General features: G+C 28.6%; 2 long non-coding RNA genes across 7 annotated transcripts in view; one reads left to right on the plus strand and one right to left on the minus strand.

Moving 5' to 3' along the window:
* LOC127748569 (uncharacterized) overlaps positions 1-6,589 on the minus strand; it is a 23,841-nt gene extending 17,252 nt beyond the window's left edge. The window contains exons 1-8 of one of the 6 annotated variants that reach the window (XR_008010712.1): positions 6,180-6,589; positions 5,547-5,742; positions 3,715-3,836; positions 2,986-3,053; positions 2,782-2,896; positions 2,548-2,702; positions 1,371-1,806; positions 783-1,282 (exon numbers count right to left, since the gene is read on the minus strand). This is a non-coding gene — a long non-coding RNA (uncharacterized LOC127748569). Of the gene's footprint in view, positions 1-782; positions 1,283-1,370; positions 2,703-2,781; positions 3,054-3,714; positions 3,837-5,546; positions 5,743-6,179 lie in introns of those variants that run through there. The other 5 variants (XR_008010714.1, XR_008010715.1, XR_008010710.1 and 2 more) reach the window with 5 other exon arrangements.
* Positions 6,590-14,723: 8,134 nt separating this feature from the next.
* On the plus strand, positions 14,724-17,453 carry LOC107492425 (uncharacterized). Its single transcript, XR_001592767.3, has 3 exons — positions 14,724-14,867; positions 14,961-15,015; positions 17,384-17,453. It is a non-coding gene; the product is annotated as an uncharacterized LOC107492425 (long non-coding RNA).
* The last annotated feature ends 1,176 nt before the right edge of the window (positions 17,454-18,629 follow it).

The following is an 18,629-nucleotide window of genomic DNA, read 5'->3' on the forward strand; positions in this document are numbered from 1 at the left end:
GGGTTGGCTATATAACCGACAGATGATATCATCAGCCATAGGGCAGGCATACATCATTTGCATATGTTTGAATTGTTTGGGTTTGCCTATTTGTTTTGGATTTCTATCTCATATATGCTATGTTACCTGATTATGTGCTACTTGCTCTACTTGTACCTTATTTGTGTATTACTTGTCTGTATTGCTTGTGTTTGAACAACTGAGAGATCCCTCATGATGGTGTCAGTGGATGTTGGGGGCTGTTCTTGATGAGATGAATTGATAATGCGATTGCATGATGATGATGATTTTTGAATGAGATCATTTGCTGTTTTCCTTAGAATCTCTCCACCTTTGTTTTGAAAAGATTATATTATGTGTTGAACTCTTTTGGAACTTGCCTATAGAGGCTCTTATATTTCCTTTGGGAGAGATTAGGATGTACTGTTGTCAGTTACTTTCATACTGTACCCTAGTCGGCCTAAACTTCGCGGGTCATGACTAGTGGCTATTTACTTATGTTATATATATCTATCTGTTATCTATCTCTTAATCTCCTTTATGCCTTGTCCATATATCGCTTTCGGTTTCACGTTTTATCTTTTCGTTGTCGAAACGTGAGTGATACGTCTTCGCGATTTTATTTCTACTCTTTTCAGGCTTCTCGATTAATACTCCTTTCGAAATTACCTATATATATATATATATTAAAAAAATCCACCCGTGAGTCGTACCACCGTAATATCATTGACTTATGACTCGAGCATAAGGATTTGCATATTAGGGTGTTACAAATCCTCAATTATATTCAGCGGTATTTTGAACCTTAAGTGTGCCGTTCTTCCATTGGGAAGAAAAGATGCAATACCACTTGAAGCAATGTTTAACACAATATCACCCTTGAGCGAATCTCCGCAGACATAAGATTTCAGAGAAATATTTTTCCAGTACCCCCATGACCATACACAAAGAAAAAACCCCTTCATCACAATACACAGGTAATGCAGCCAACAATATCTCAGCGAATCTAGTTTGACTCTCTATAAAAATATCTCTATCTTTGCTTAGTTGTTCGACATCGCCAACAATCAATGCAGCCACTTCAGATGCAGATGGCAAGTTGTATGTCCTGCCATCTGTAGTCCTTTTACTAATCAATTTAAGCTTTATGTTTGTGCAATTTTCCTATTGGTACCTATCTCTTGCATAGCAAAAATTCTTTGCCAAATATTTATATTTGTCTAGCATGTTTCTTAATATTGCCACAATTTTCTTATCCCGCTCATTTATAGCTTCATTGGAACTGCACAAAAAAAAACACAATAAATTTATGTTATTTTCTCTCACAGATAAAAATAACTAAAATGTTTGACTGGTTGCATGAAAATTACCGAAGTGTGCGTATCCGATTATCAATCTCATTTTCTGTGTCATAGATATATAGCTGGACAAATGTTGGTCGCAGACTATCCCCGTATCCGGAGGAAGTAAGCTACCAATGCTATGGTAGTTTTGACCCCCGGGCTTAAAATTTGGAGGAGCAGTCCCATTGTTCACTCCACGGTTAATTTTTTCGGCCATTGATGTAAAACAAAACATTGAACTAAATGCCCTTATGTTTTTTAGGAAATGAATACTTCTTTGATCTCCTCCAGTATGAAGCATCAGGTGGCACAGAAAGTAGAGGAAGCTCGATCTTTCCTTCCATACAACATAATGAAAAATTTGGTTGGGGCGACTGTTTGAATTTAGCAAGCCTTTCTTCAGACCACATCCATGCTTTATAGTGTTAACATTGATAAATAGGATTTTCTATATCCCACACATCTGCCGAATGAACTCTCTTTAGATACTCAGTTGTCATACCGATGCAATTTATTCCATGATGTACACAAAGATGCAAATAAACATACAGATAAAATTTTTCATACCGTCTAAAGTTTCTGAGGATGGTATAAAATTATCTTCTATATTCACATCCGACATTGAATCATCATAACCATTCAAATGGTTTCAACAGCAAAAACCACATACATTAAAATCTTTCAGCATTTCAGTACAGGTCGGTCCGAATAGAGCTGTGGCCTCCTTATCGAACACAATAATAGTTGTTGTAGCAGTACCATCAAAAACCAACAAATTCAACTTATACTTGTTTTTTTATTCAAAAACATCAATTAGTACTTGGCCTGTCACCCTTTAGTTATAATAAAATCATAAAAATTATATTCAACACAATTTAAATGTTCAAACACAATTTTTTAGGCTTATTAGTTTTCAAGATTTTAGTCTAGCATAGGAGACTTTAGTATAAAATTGTTGTAGGTATATGAAATTTTTCTATGCACTTCATTTCATTTTGCCAATTTTTTTGTGTGTGGATAGACGATATTTCCATCAATCAAAGCAGTTTTTTTTTTAATAAATTGTTCTCTTATTGTCTACTAATTATTAGTATTAAGCTAGATATTACTAAATAAATTAAAAAGAGACATAACCAATTGCATAACTATATTGCTTTTTTTATGAAAATATTGCATAAATAATTAAGTCCAATTAGAGTCGTACCTATCAACCACATTATTCACGTCTTTATTACAATCATCGCAGAAGTATGTATCCGCATTAGCTTCTGCCTTCACGCTGCAAACACAGGATTTATACTACCAACTTAGAACGGGTTCAACATTAAGAACAGTGGCCAGAACAACAGAGAATCCAACCTACATAGGAACAGTTTGAAAGTAAAAAAAACAAACAATGAATCAAACATAAAAAAGTAGTTTTCTATAAGACACTCACATCCGCAGCCGCATGTATCTCCTTTATTGTCTTCCTCTTAGTGGAATATAAAACTTCATCTTCATTAACATACTCCGGTTTGCCAGAAAGTACAGATAGGTACTGCGAGATCTCTCTATAGTACACGCTACTTATCAATCACAACGCCATAAAAATATAGTCAATATGCACAACCATAAATAATTCACAATATTGGTACAATACCTTTTTCAAAGCATCGCAGCCTCAAGAACATCTGGATTTATCAAGAGCCTGGTATCATACATAATGTTCTGTAAAATATTGGTACCAATGTACAATAATTATTGCTTAAATGAGTTGTAAATTATACATGACAGAAAAATTATCGAATAGAAAGTAACCAAAAATGTCCTTAGATTTAAAAAAATAACTATAATCTACTGTGAACCTAATTAATTAGTAAAATTTTTTATTTTAGCAATGAGCTATACAAAAAATATTTATTGCAAATATAAAATAATAAAAAGTATTATATAATAACAAAAATATAGCTTGAAATTATATATTGATTAATTAATTGTTGAGTAATTCAACATAGAATTTACAATAAAAAAATAAAAAACTAGTGATACAATTTATCCACGTGTATATAATAATATTTTTTATCACTTCAAATTTTAATTTCTAGAACGCCAGCCATTTGCCGGAATTGTTATTACTATTTTTTATAATTTCACTTGTAATTCCACATGATCAAAAGTGTTAAAACACAAAATACAACACTTATAATTTTGCTTCCACGACATGTAGTATCACACTCTAAAATTTAAAAACTAAAAAAATTACTATTATATATAACATCACACCATAAAATTTTAAAACTAAAAATACCTATTGAATCGCATCCCAATAATTAGTAGAAATAGCTACAATAAGATATAACCATTCAATAGTGGTCAAATCCTCACATACCTCGAAAATTCTTTACTCTTGCAAATTGAAAAATAACTACCGGTAGCTGTTGCTCACCCGCTGCCACAAGACTTTTGATCCGGTCCACCATCTCTCCAAGAACAGTAATATTAAGCTTTAAACTGCAAGGAAAATGTAAATTATTTAGAAAATAAAAAATTGCTTATATAAACATATTAAGTGCTGTGTAAGGGCATCGAAAAATGCACTCGTCATTATCAATATGAATGACCAACATGTCAGTAAGTTTGCCATCCGTCACATATTTCCTCTCACCTTCTACACCGGTCATAACTCCAGCAACGTCTAAAATAAATATCAAATCGAAGATTGTGCACAAATTACCCGTCTTAGTGATATTTTGTCATAAAAACAAAAGAAAAATCAACTTATGTACTTGCCGTAAATCATACACTTACCAACCAAAAAAAGATGTTGGGGAGAGTATCCCATAATTTTCCTAAAAGGGATCAACTTAATACCATATAACGGTATTACATCACAGAAAGAGGGTAAGATAGTAATTCTTTTTTGAAAAAATAATAAAAAATGATGTGATGTTGTGCGGTACAATCCACATTTGTTGCTAACTCTAAAGTATGTAAAAACATACACAGCTCCCTCCGATATCAATGATTCGAACACAAATATCAGTTCTTTACCTACAGAAGCATACATAGTTGTTCCCTATTTTTTTACAAAGCAAAATATTTTATTATTCACTTTTTACACACAGTACCAATAAGGTCCAACTAAATAAACAAATAAAATTTATATAAAATATTTCTTTCAACAAAAATAACTGAATAAATTAAAAAGATGATTTAATTAAAAAATATTAAGTATTAAGTATTAACTAATGGATTTATATTCACCCAAAAGGAAGAATATACATATAATGGATTCAAATATTTAATACTTTAATGTATACTATCATTATATTTTACACAAAAAATTAATTATATATTAACACAATAATTAAAATATTTAATTTGAAACGACTAATTTTATTGTTTAATGACTTTCACTTGAGTATAAAATTTTTGTACTTGACTTTTTTCACACAACTCATGAAAAACAGGTTGAGAAAACTTTTGATTTATTTTTTTAACCATGGGTATTAAAAAGAAAAAATTTGTGATGACAATCATGCATGAGAATTAAGTGTTATGTAGAAGAGGGTTAAGATTAACGACAATCATGCATATGCGTTAGTCATACTCTTATTATTTTTCTCTCTTTTTTTCCCTCCATATGCATCTTTGTTTAATGTGATTGAATTAGTCTAAAATTTTGAATGCCAAATTAGTGGAGGCTATACTGCTTGGTTCCCAATAGTCAACACTACCTGGAGACAAAGTTGTAAGAACTGGACTGGTCAATAAACCGGTAAGATGACTGGTTTAATGGTTCATTGGTTCAACCAGAGTTCAACCGGTTTAATTAAATATTAAATAAAATTATTACAAAATCTATGTATAATTTTAAATATATAAATTTAATAATTTTTAACTTAATAAAATTCAAAATTTCACAATTTCACATAATAAATTATCTATAATTTAATATCAGAAGTTCACAAACAACTTCAAACATTAAAGTTCATAGCTCAAAATAATCAAAACGCACACAATGACAAACACATAATGTTCTACTAACTATCAAAAGAATCATTAATAGATAAGTTTTCAACTTTCACAAAATCCCGTTAAACATATATACATAACTATTGACTGACAAAAAGTAGAATTGCAACCAAAATAAAGAGAGCATCTGGAGCAAATGGAAAAGTTTTATGGAAAAGCAATCCTAACAGAACTTGTACAATGTACCATTTCATTTGAGGTTCTATATATTGACACATATGTTCTGTACTTCTGTGTGGATATTGCACATGTGTGTGTAAGGTTGCCTTCACGATCACTTGTTCAACAGCACCCTCGTCACATTTGTGTTTGCATTATTGTGCTTGTGTTCCATTCATTTACTCTAGTTTTCATGCTATTGTGCTAGGGAGGGGAAAACACACTACACAGAAAAAAGGGAGGAGAACATAGTTTCAAACTTTCAGCAGCAAATCAATTAATCAACAATATAGTTCTAACTTATGAATCCAAACTAATATGAAAACATATCAGCAACAAAAACTAAATTGAATCAAATTCCAAAATCAGAATCCAAATAAAATTGAATTCAGAATTACATCAACATTCAACAAATTGAATAAATAATGTCTTTTGGCTTTTGTTCTTGTTCCATCTTCAACAAATTAACTCAAACAAATTAACTCAGCAAAAAAATATTTAATCGAATCATTCAATTTAATCATATTTCAGAAAATCAGTAACTCAGATTAAGCAAAATTATCAAACTCAAAATCAGAAATCAAAGAACCCAGAACCCAGAATCGATATTATTAATAAATGTACAAAACAAGCAATATTAATTAAAGCAGCAGCGCTTACCGGCGGCGAAGGAGGAAGGAAAGTGACGGCGAGGGAGGAATGGAAAGTGACGGGCTGATGACAACGGAACAAAGGAAGTGAACTCGAACAGAGAGCAATAGAAATCTCGAAGCTCGGACACAGAGAGAGTGAGTGAGAGAGAGAGAGCACGCGCTTGAAGAGACAACGATCGACCGAGCAACCTTCGCGACGGTGATGCCACGGGATCAACGCTTCCTTCGTGCGACGGTGACGGGAAGAGGAAAGATGAGAAGGGATTGGCGATGAGAAGAGTGCAACGGCACCCATGATTCCCGCCGGTGGCGAAAGCACCATCTACCGGAGAAGAAGAGTTCGGCCATGGGGGATGGTGATGGTGGGCTGGTGGCTGGGTTTAGGTTAGGGTAATGTTTCTGATTCTCAGAGATGAGAGAAAGAGGTGGGGGTGGTATGGGAACGACGCGTTAGAGGTTATATACCCGAACCGAAAATCCTGAAAAAAAACTGGTCGGTTCTAGCGGTTCACCGGTTAATCGTCGGTTTGGTCAGTTTTCAAACCGGTTTTTTGCGAACGATTTCATGTCTGAACCAAACCGGTTAAGTGACCGGTTTTTGATTAATCCGGTTGAACTGGCCGGTCTGATTCGGTTTTCAGAACATTGCCTGGAGATGCTTGGCTCAAATTTTTCTAATACAAACCCCTCTTGTTAGTTGTCACCCATACGGGAAGAGGAAATTTAAGTCTTCAAGATGAGAATAATAAACAAAGAAGTAAGGAATAATCTGACTCTCAATTTTGTTGTGATGTGCTTATTTTGATGAAAAATTTCTTCGGACAGAAGAAGATTATGTAAACACTTACTCGAACAAGCTATAGCCCTTACCCCCGGTAATTATATTCAATCACAGAATTGGTTGAAGATCACAGGGCGTTCTTAATTTAATAAAAACACTCTTTTTTTTTTAGTTTTATTCCATTTCAGTTGAAAAATGCAGTCAGATGTTTGGGGTACTATAAGCAAAAAAAAAAAGAGAAAATTCGAAACAATTGGGATTTTTTGGAGATTGGATGCAGTTACTAATTCATGATCTGACATGTACAGAATGAAAATTTCTTATTAAAGATATAAATTATACTTTTTTAGGATGTAAAAGCAAGAGTAACTCAAATTTTCTTATTTTTGGTCGGCATAAACTCTTATATCCAATCTGCATTATTTAGTAATTATGTATCTTGGCATTTGTGCATATCTTTGCAAGCTAAAATTTATAATTTTATATAAGTGTCTATAAAAATCTTGCTAAAAGTCCCCCCAATCCCTTTCTTTATTGGCTGAATACAACATGAGCTATATATTAAATATGTTTTTGATTGTAGAATCTTTTTTATGATGAAAAGCTTATGTTTTCTTGCAGGAAAACACAGAATTGGATTTTGTTTTTGTTCTATTTTTGAATGAATAGTCCCAAGAAAAGCAAAAATTGCTGAGGTTGAAATTATGACAATTATAAGGTGAGGATCATACAAATATGGGACTAAGTGTATGAAAATAGAGAAACAATTGTGTGTATGAATAAAATTAGAAGTACCTGCTCATCCATCAACACCATTTCAATGGAACTAATGGATTTGGGGTCTTTGAATCTCGGTAAAGACCAAAGTCTAATTACTCTGACATGAATCTTCCAACATTATTTTGGCGATGCAATCATCTCCAATAAATTATATTGCCTAACCATTTTTTCTCTAGTGAAAAAAATAATAGCAAATGTAAATTCTAGCAAGTACGTATGATAAGATTCTAGGACTACACCTCTTAGGCTTTTATAGCAACTAAGAAGAGGTATATTTTTGAGTAAATCATTTTAAAATCAGAGTGCATCCAAAATCACATATCCTCTATAATCCAAACGAAGAAAAAAATCTGTCTTGATGATTTAAAAAATGAAAAAAGATTTGAATTGAAAATAAAACACTTATTCTACATCATAAATACTGGTAAATCAAAATGTACTGAGTAAAAAAAGGGTATGAAAATAAGATCTGAATTCATGCCGTCCTTGCAGCCACTCACCTCCATCAGTTACAGATAGGGAGCGTCCCAGTGCAACGGCGATCTGAACGACAGCAACCTCAGTGAAAGTCTCCTCTTGTCGGTCCGCTATCTAACCTCTCTGGTCATATTAGCATCTCCGATCGTCGTCGACCTCCTCGCCGGCACAACCCCGTCATCATCCCGTCGTCGTATGAGCAACCAGTCTTCTCATTTTTGCCGTTCTGAAGTTGCCAGTGCCAAGTTGCCATTCTCCATTGTCGGCGTATATGCTTGCTTGCTGGGAGAGAGAAGACCCAAAAAGACTAAAAGAGGACTTTGGGTGCGGGTTGAAATTAATTGTATGAGATCCGGATAGGTTTTCTATCTGCCCAACTTGAAATCGGAATTAGTCTCCATAGGCCCATGTTTTGTTAAGATGTAATGGAGGCAAGCAAGCCAACATGGTGTGGCCCTACTTTTTTATTCCCTTTTGATCATAATTCACAAGTTCTATGCTTTGTTTGATTGTTGTATAAATCATAGATCTACATTGGGCCGCTTAGGAAATTAATTTATTTTGCTTACATTTTAGAATGAGTTTAATTAATAATTTGTTATATAAAATTAATTCATATTTTTAATAAATCAAATCTAATGATATTAATTAATAATACATAGAATAATTCCATTTAAAATGAATAAAGTTTTGCCTTATATTACTTTTGCTTAACGAAATATAAAACTTAAAACTTAACAATCTACAGAATATAAAAGGCTAAGGAAATAAAGTAATTTATAAATTATCTTTAATTTATATATAATATAATTAAATTTAATGAATTCAATTAGAATAAACAATAAATTATTTATTTTATTTTAAACTTTATAACTGAATAAACCAATTAACTAATATAAGGAATTACAATTAATGTAGTAAAATTAATCAAGTATTATATACTATAATAAATTACATTGATATTTAAATATCTAATTAAATCAATTAGCTGATATAATTAAATCATATCAAAACATTTAAAAACACATCGTTCTTAATTAAATACTATCTATACCATATAAACAACATTTAAATTCATTTTTCCGTACATATATAATTTAAAGTAATTTACAATTTATTTGATTGAATATTATAATATAAAATAATTTATAAATTAACATTATTTTGTATATAATATATAATTAAATTTAATAAATTTAAATAGAATAAATAATAAATTATTTATTTTATTTTAGAATTTATAAATGAAAAAACCAATTCCTTAATATAACGAATTATAATTAATATAGTATAATTAATTAAGTAATATAAATTATAATAAATTATATTGATATTTAAATATTTAATCAAAGTTGAAATAATTAAGTCATTGCAATAAATTGTATTGAATGAGTTAAAATAATTAAATCGAAAAACACTCTTCAAAGCATGCCACGTCAGCTCCATCATTAAGTGGAGAAATCCAATTTTTATATAATAGAACAAGTGTATTAACCTGTGCCATGCACGCAATAAGATTGAAATTATAATTTTAAATTATGTTGTTAAGATTAATTTAAATTATGATAATTTGATTAATAAAAATATGACATGTTATGTATTATTTGTTTTTTCTTAAGTTAGTGTTAAATATATTAACTCTAAAATAGTTATTAATTGGTTTTAGTAATCTACTTTCTTCAATAAATCAAACATATATACTCAATGTGACCATAAATAACTTAATAATACTTAGACCCACCAACAAATTTTTATATGTTATTTTACCGTCAAATAAAAACATATCAAAATTAGCTCAAAATAAATAATAAATTATTAGAGAATTATAATGCATAAAATTCTCTAATAAATAAAAAATAATTTAAATCTACTAAAAAATAATTGAACAATTTTCTTTGATGTCTGCAAAATATATACTTGAAATAATATTATATCAATGTTAGTATACAGTTTTACAATTATCGACCGTATTTACTATACATGACTCTTTTTTAAAAGTTATTCTATACACGTGTGCAGTTGGAAGATAAATTACTGGACTTTATTTTATTTTTCTAAATTATTATAATTATGCATTATTCATTAATGCTAATTGTAATATTGTAATATAATTATAATAAAGATATTTTTCTAAAATAAATTTAGAAGAGAGAATAGTGCTTTCATTTTGGAGGGAAAATGAATTCATGAGGAATTGACACCTCACTTTTATTAGTTGATAATATATTAAATAATAATTTTATATAATTATAATAAAAATATTTCTCTAAATTAGTATAATCATGCATTATTAATTAAATGTTAATTGTAATATAATTATAATAAATATATTTTTCTAAAATAAATTTAGAAAAGAAATAGTGATTTTATTTTAGAGAAAAAATGAATTCATGAGAAATTAACACCTCACTTTTATTAGTTGGAGAAAAAATTCAGTTGTAGTATATTTTGTCATTATTATACATTTTTCTCTAATCATATATCCACTGTTTTCTTTTCTTTGTTTCAGCATTTTAAAGTTGGGTTTAACTTCTCGTAGTTCTCACTTCTCAGTCATTCTATTAGATGTAGTTGATAACTATTGAAATTCTTCGATTAATACAGGAGAAAAATATATTATTATATGATAGAATTAATATGAGTATATTTTATTATTAAATAAACAAAGTTAATATAAAATAAAATTATACATAAAAAAAGCAAAGAAAATAAAATTAAAATAGCAAAAGTGATAAAAAGATTATTTTTATAATTTTATTTTGTCATTTCTATGTATAGAAGATTAGAAAATAGTAAATTTTTAACTAAATTAATTTATATTTGTTGTATTCAATTTAAATAAATAATAAATCTAATTAATTCATCATAATGAATTGTCTTTGATGAGTTAAACAAAATAAATCAGAAGCATACTACGTTGATTCTATCATTAAAGGTAAAAATTTGATTTTTATATAATAGAATAGATAGAATAGATAATATAATAGACGGCGAGAAAGAGAAAGATAAACATTTTAGATCCTAAGTTGTTTCATTTGGATGTTGCAATGTGGGTATCACATTATTTTACTTATTCTACCCTATGGACCATTTTGTAACTTTATTTCAGTATCGATGGAATTTCACTACTTTTGAGTACTAAATTAAAATTCAAAATAAAACTAAAAAAAAAGTAAAGAGTATAAAGTTATTAATTGAAAAACACTCTAAATAATAAAAAGCCAAATTAACTCTAATATTAAATTCATTAATACGATTTAAATTTTATATAATAGTTAGATAATAGATTAGTAAAAGCAAATGGAAGAATGACTTTAATTAGTATTTGATAAAATATTCATTTAGAATAATTAAAAAATATAAAATTATGATATTATTAAAAATAATACATTTTTATGTTAAAAAAATTATATTTAAATAAAATATTTATAAAATATAAAATTTAGAGTAACATAGCTTCATGAACATTAATCATTAATCAATTATGAACTAACATAAAATTATAATATAATTTATTTATGAAAAAATAATCAATAATTAATATTAATAAATATAAAAATCATCCAAACACTTTGATTAAAAGTATGAGTGGTTAATTATTATTCATTATTAATAATATTTTGTTCATAACAAAAAATGAAAATATAATTATTCAGATTTAGATTTAAAAAAAATAAACGTATAAGTAACAAATGATCTATTTTATCATGTATATTATAAATTAATGAATTAAACTAACTGATATAATGAATTATAATTAATTAATTGGTATAAATTATAATAAATCATATGATATTTAAAAATAAAATAAATGAATAAAAAAATAAAAAGAAATAGAAGAATAGAAGACTATAATAAAATAAATAAATTGAATGTGACTTTTTTTTCTTTTTACAAATTTTATATCACATCCGCTTCAATAATAATAAATAAAAATACATCAACTTAATATTTAAGAGAAAATGATGAGATAAAATCATAACACAATTCTAAAATAAAAGTTTAAATTAACCTATAATATCATTGCACAACACAAATTAAAAGTATTTTCACACTACAATATACCACACAAATAAATAAATGACTTAAGCTTAATTACGAATTTGTTATTTATTTATGCATACATGATAACACCATGGTCTATAAATGCTTAATGAATAACATATCATATATTACTCTGAATGATGAGCACCAGAGTTGAAGAGTATGTGCTAATTTGTGTCTATAATAGTTGCCTTCTTGTGACGACGCCTCATAGGAAGAAAAAGAATTATTGTAAAAGCTACCCAATAAAAGAGTAATTGGTAAATGAATGATATTTTCTTTTAACATATATGGTCTTTTACAATGGTAAAATAAAAATGGAAGAAATAAAATTTTGTATTTTTATATTAGAAATAGAATTTGATATTTATCCTAATAAAATTGAATAAATACTTAGTTATATTTAAATAAATTAAATAAATTAAATAAAAATATTTTTAAAAATTAATCAAATCAATTAGTCAATATAAATATTAGTATAATTAATTTTATTTGATTTATTGAATTCAAAAAATAAATTAAAAAATAATTGATTGAATTAATTAGTTGATATAATTAATTTATTATAATTGATTGGATTTAATAAATTAAAAAAATAAATAGAAAAACATAGGAGACAATGATTTTTTTAACTAAATTAATATGTATTTATTGTATTTAATCAGTATAAGTAACAAATCATCTATGTTATTATGTACCTTATAAATTAATAAATTAAAATAATTGATATAATAAATTATAATTATTTGATTGATATAAATTATAATAAATCGTGTGATATTTAAATACCTAATCAAATCAATTAGTTGATATAATTAATTTATTGTAACAAATTTTATTCAATGAGTTATAAAAAATAAATTAAGAAACACGCTAAGAAGTATGCCACACCCATCATGAAATGCAGAAATTCAATTTTTATATAATAAAAATATACATTCTTACATATGTTATAGAAATATGATTTGATTCTATTAATTTGCTTATTTTTTTTAACTTGCCACCTATATTCAGCATGGAATTTTAATTTTTCTAAAATAAATTTAGAAGAGAGAATAGTACTTTTATTTTGGAGAAAAAATAAATTCATGAAGAATTGACACCTCGCTTTCATTAGATGATAATGCATTAAATATTAATTTTATATAATTATAATAAATATATTTTCCTAAATTAGTATAATCATACATTATTCATTAAATGTTAATTGTAATATAAATATAGTAAAGATATTTTTCTAAAATAAATTTAGAAGAGAGAATAGTTCTTTCATTTTAGAAGAAAAATGAATTTATGAAAAATTGACACCTCACTTCAATTAGTTAGAGAAAAATACAATTTTAGTATATTAAGTAGAAGTATATTATTATTATTATTATTATTATTATTATTATTATTATTATTATTATTGTTATTATTATTATCATTATTATTGTGGTTGTTGTGGTTTAATAATATATGAAGGAGCATTGTTTTCATCCGTTTGGTGTTGGGCTGTTGGCCATTCCATGCTCCTTCTGTCGGCAATGTCCATTAGGTCATATCTGCTTTGCCTATAGATAAAAGGCTCCTCTCAAAGTAAAGGAATAAGGATCATGAATTGGACTTATCAGAGAAAAGGAAGGAAACAAATTCTGATAATGAGTTACATGACAAAATAAAAAATGGGAAATATATGTTTTTTATGAATATTAATATTATTATATTTTGTATTAATATTCATTTTATTTTTCTTAAACTTTTTACAATAATAATCTTCCTTTCAACTCTCAATTCTTGGGAATATTTCTTTTGTTAAATCATTTAAACATCTAATTAGTACTTATTTTTAAACAATCAAGTAGTAGTAGTAGTAGTAGTAGTAGACTACTATTACTGAATTAATCAATTGAGAATTGATGTGAACACCAATCAAGTGACAACCACCACCGACATATTACATGAATGGACTTTGGGAATTCAATCAAGTCTAGAAAAGCAATTGAACATCAACATCCAGAAATTGACCATATGATAATAGGGATAGGGTTAATGTTTTGTTGGAATTAGAAAACCAAAGAACACAAAGTTTTAAAAGGGGTGGTGGCCATGAGAAGAGACCCAATGGAGTGATGATGAGTAATCAATTGACATGGACATTGGACCCCCACAATATTCATTCTCAATAATGCATCACCCAATCATCCAAAAAATATATATAATATTTGATTAGAAAAATGGTAAATAATTAATTAATAAATTGTATTTTAATTAGGAAAGGTAAAAATACAAAAACTAATATCAAAATAGGATAGAGCTCGTCGAAATGAGAATTTTGATACCAATTTCAAAGAATTTAGCCTAAAATTGAGGCGAATGGGCTAAACTGATTAAACCTAGCCTAAAATGGGCCCAAGCCCAACAAGCAGCCCATCATTAATAGAAGAAGACCCTCTCTTCCTCCTTCATTTAGCACAGCGCTGAAAGCATGCCACGGTGAAAGGGAAAAGAAACATAACCTAACGCCACCTTCAATCCATTGTAACTTCCTCATCCGGGCTCCAATCATCGCACCGTTCATGGCCACGTGTTCAGTGCATCAAGCTCTACATATCTATCAGACCAATTTTACGGGTAAGCCTCAATCTCATTTTAGATTCTCATTTCCCCTTTCTATTTGTAAAATTAAGTTCTTGTAATGAGATTTTATCAAATTTGGTGTTCTAGGTCCGATTTAGCTTGCAGAACTCATCGGGTTTGAGTTACTATGTGTATGGGTATGGTAAGAATACCCTAACCCTAGCTCAATCTTGTATTTATAATGAAAAACTGAATTGGAATATATATACATATATTAGGTGTAGGTTAAGTGGGTGTTTATGCATTAGAATTGAATTGGGATTACTTGGAGGTTTGTTGGTGACCAAGGCTTGTTTTGGAGCTGTTTGATTGAGCTTGGAGGGACTGATTGATTGAGTTATGAGGCTGTCTTGGGTGAACTAAGTGATCGGCCAAGATATGGTTTAAGTTTCGCACGTTTAATATTTACGGTGTTGTGAAAGTTTAGGTTAGAGGAACCATAGGATAAGTTGAATTGTTTGTTGTATTTAATGATTAGCCTTGTAATGTTGTTGGAATAGATTTGTTGGTAGATATATATTAGAATTATGAGGTGTAGAAGTTATTAATGGTGTGCTCTTATATTTATTTATGATGGATTAGGATTGGTATTTGTTAATAAGGATGTAGAGTTGTGTTGTGGTGGTATTGCATATGCTGTAACTAATTATGTAATAATCGGAATTGTATGAGATCAAGTTTGGGCTAAACTTGGGAATATAAGGAAATAAACTAAAAAATTTGGGACTTTTTTGTTAAATATACAATTTATGATAAATTTTTAAAGTTAGGTTGTTAAATCTGTCCAGCAGCAGAAAAAGTCAAACAGGGCAGCAACTTGTTTGTCTTGCTGCGACTTATATGAGTTGAGTTTTAGAACGAAACTAATTTTGTTATAAAATTTGATTAACTTGATTTATTTCTCTAAAACTTCAGAATTTTAAGAGTTGAGGATTGGGAGTTGTGAATTTTTGAATATTGGTGGTCAAAGCTGAAAAGAAACAGATTTCAGCAAGTTATGCACCAAGTTCCAATGCTTGTAACTCTTATAATTGAATAGCAGTTGGGTTGCAACCAAGACACACTTGTTCCTGGATGAGCTAGAAATTCTCAAACCAAAATTTAGCTTAATTGGAGTTCTGTAATAAAAGTTATTCACATTGAAAGGTACTAAGCTTGTTGGTTTCTAAAACAGATTTTGACTCATTTTTACTTAACTTTCAAGTAATGTAACTTCTTCATTAAAAATGGAATTAACTTAGAACTAATTGAGAAAGAAACCTGGATGAGTAAAGTTTAACTACATTAATTTTTTAAAGTCATTGAATTTAACTTGAATTTTATATTGACTTTTGAATATCACATGCTGCTGCTATTTTTCTGGTTTTATGCACTGCAGAGAAGTCACGATTTTTTCTTTATTCTTGAGGCTAGAGAAATCAGAAAATTATGATCTTTGGTTTGTTAGAAAGCTTATTTCAAGATGAATGCCTGAACATAAAGTTTGTGCAATTCTGAGTTCATTTGTTATATTAAAAACAGAAAAGAAAATAGAGTGTCGGAGATGTCTTAGCGATAGTCATGGGTTCGAGAAGTTAAAGTTTAATCTTCGTGTGATGTGATTAATTTAATGTTAGAGTTGGGTTGATTTTAAGATTATTCAATATTAAAGAGGTTGAGAAGAGTTTGATAAATGGTTTGGTCGGGACCCGGAAAGGGTAAACGTGATGAATTATAAGAGAATGATGTGAAAGCTAAATGAATACATATTGTTATGGCTATAAAGAACGAATGTAAGGAAATGATGATGATAAATGATGAGATTTGGGAATGACTGTGTGTGGCCGAAATGGTCGATATGACAAGTTGAGGACGGAAGTTCCCTCTCTTGTCATGATGCAGATGTGGAGAAGGTGGAAAGGCACTCTCCTTCGTATTGTTTTCCCCACATTTTTCTCTGGTTGCAAAGTGGAAAGGCACACTCTTTGAAGGTGAAAAGGCACTCTCTTTCGTTTATGATCCTCCTGGAGATGCGCAACCTAGAGACCAATGTCTGGGTTAGCTACCAGATGTGTCGGGTTCTGGCAAAATAACCGACACGTGAGCTCTCGGCCAGTAGGATAGACATTCATCATATGCATATGTGTGCTTTGTTTGCTATGACTTAATTGGGAATGCCTAATTGATATATATCACCTGCTACTTGTATATTTGCTACTTGTATTATCTGTTCATTACTTGTGCTTGAACTTGTTTGGTTGTTTGTTCCTGTTGCATTATGGATGATGGAGGGATGGAGGAAATGGAGAAATGGTTTGGTAATAGGTGTGGATTGAAATTGAGTAAGTTAGGTAGATTTAGAATACCTACCCCTAATTATAGCTTCTAATTAGTAATTAAGTTGGATCATTGTATAACGGAGTTCTAAGATTGCCTATGGCATTCTCAGGACCTTATTTATTATGCGCGTGGCACTTTTGCCATGCTGAGAACCTCCGGTTCTCATTTCATATTGTATTGTTATTTTTCAGATGCAGGTCGAGAGGCTCTTCGCTAGGCGTCTGGATCCTGGAAAGCGAAGTAGTTCTTGGGTGTATTTTGGAATATTATAGTGTATTTTGGGATATTTTGAGAACACTTATGTATGTTTATATGTATATATATATACCCTCCGGCCAGCCTTAACTTCGCAGGCTGAGTCAGGGGCTAGTTATGCTGCTTCCTTGGTTGACCTTTATTCTTTTGCTTATCTTTATCATGTTTCTATTAGGTTTCTTAGTACGCAAGTAATCCTTTCCTGAGCGTTGCACTTTTTATTTTGTGATTTTGTATATTTTACCCGTTTTTCAAGGCTCCTAGTTAAATATCTTTTTTTTATTATTATATATATTACTATTCTTAGAGGTTGTAATACCTTACTATCTCACTCTTATGACTTAAACATAATACTAAGTATGGTAGGGTGTTACATCTTTCATTTGTTAACAAATTAAACTTGGTTATTTATATTAAATATATTTAATGATTACTAAAAATTAATCATATAATTATCATTATTAATAACCAATTATTAATAATCAATTTATATTTTTCTAAATTATAATTTATTATTATTATTAATTTTTTGAATTAGTATAATTATGAATTATTCATTAAATGCTAAGTATAATATTGTTATATAATTATAATTAAGATAATTTTCTGAAATAAATTTAAAAGAGATTAGTATAATTATAATAAAGAGATTATCTTAAATTAGTATAATTATGTATCATTCATTACATACTAATTATAATATAATTATATCAATTAAAGATAATTTTTAAAAATAAATTTAAAAGAGAGAAATAGTGCAATCATTTTGGAAGGAAAATGGGTTCACAAGAAAGTGACACCTCACTTTCATTAGTTGGGAGAAAACTCAGTTTTAATATATTAAATAGAAGTAGATTGGTATAAATTATAATAAATTATATAACATTTAAAAAGAAAATAAAATAAATAAGAAGAAAATAAAAATAATTAGAATAGATAAAAGACTACAATAAAATAAATTGAATGTGAATTTTTTTGATACATTTCATATCACATCCGTTTCAATAATAATAATAATAAATAAAAATACGTCAACTTGATATCTAAGAAAAAATGTGAGATAAAATCATAATACAGTTTTAAAGTAAAAGTTTAAATTAGAACATAATATTATTAGACAACACATATTGAAAGTAATTTCACACTACAATATATCACAAACAGGTAAATGACTTAAATTTA

Source organism: Arachis duranensis, chromosome 6 (assembly GCF_000817695.3).
Source record: "Arachis duranensis cultivar V14167 chromosome 6, aradu.V14167.gnm2.J7QH, whole genome shotgun sequence".
NCBI classification, from domain to species: domain Eukaryota; kingdom Viridiplantae; phylum Streptophyta; class Magnoliopsida; order Fabales; family Fabaceae; genus Arachis; species Arachis duranensis.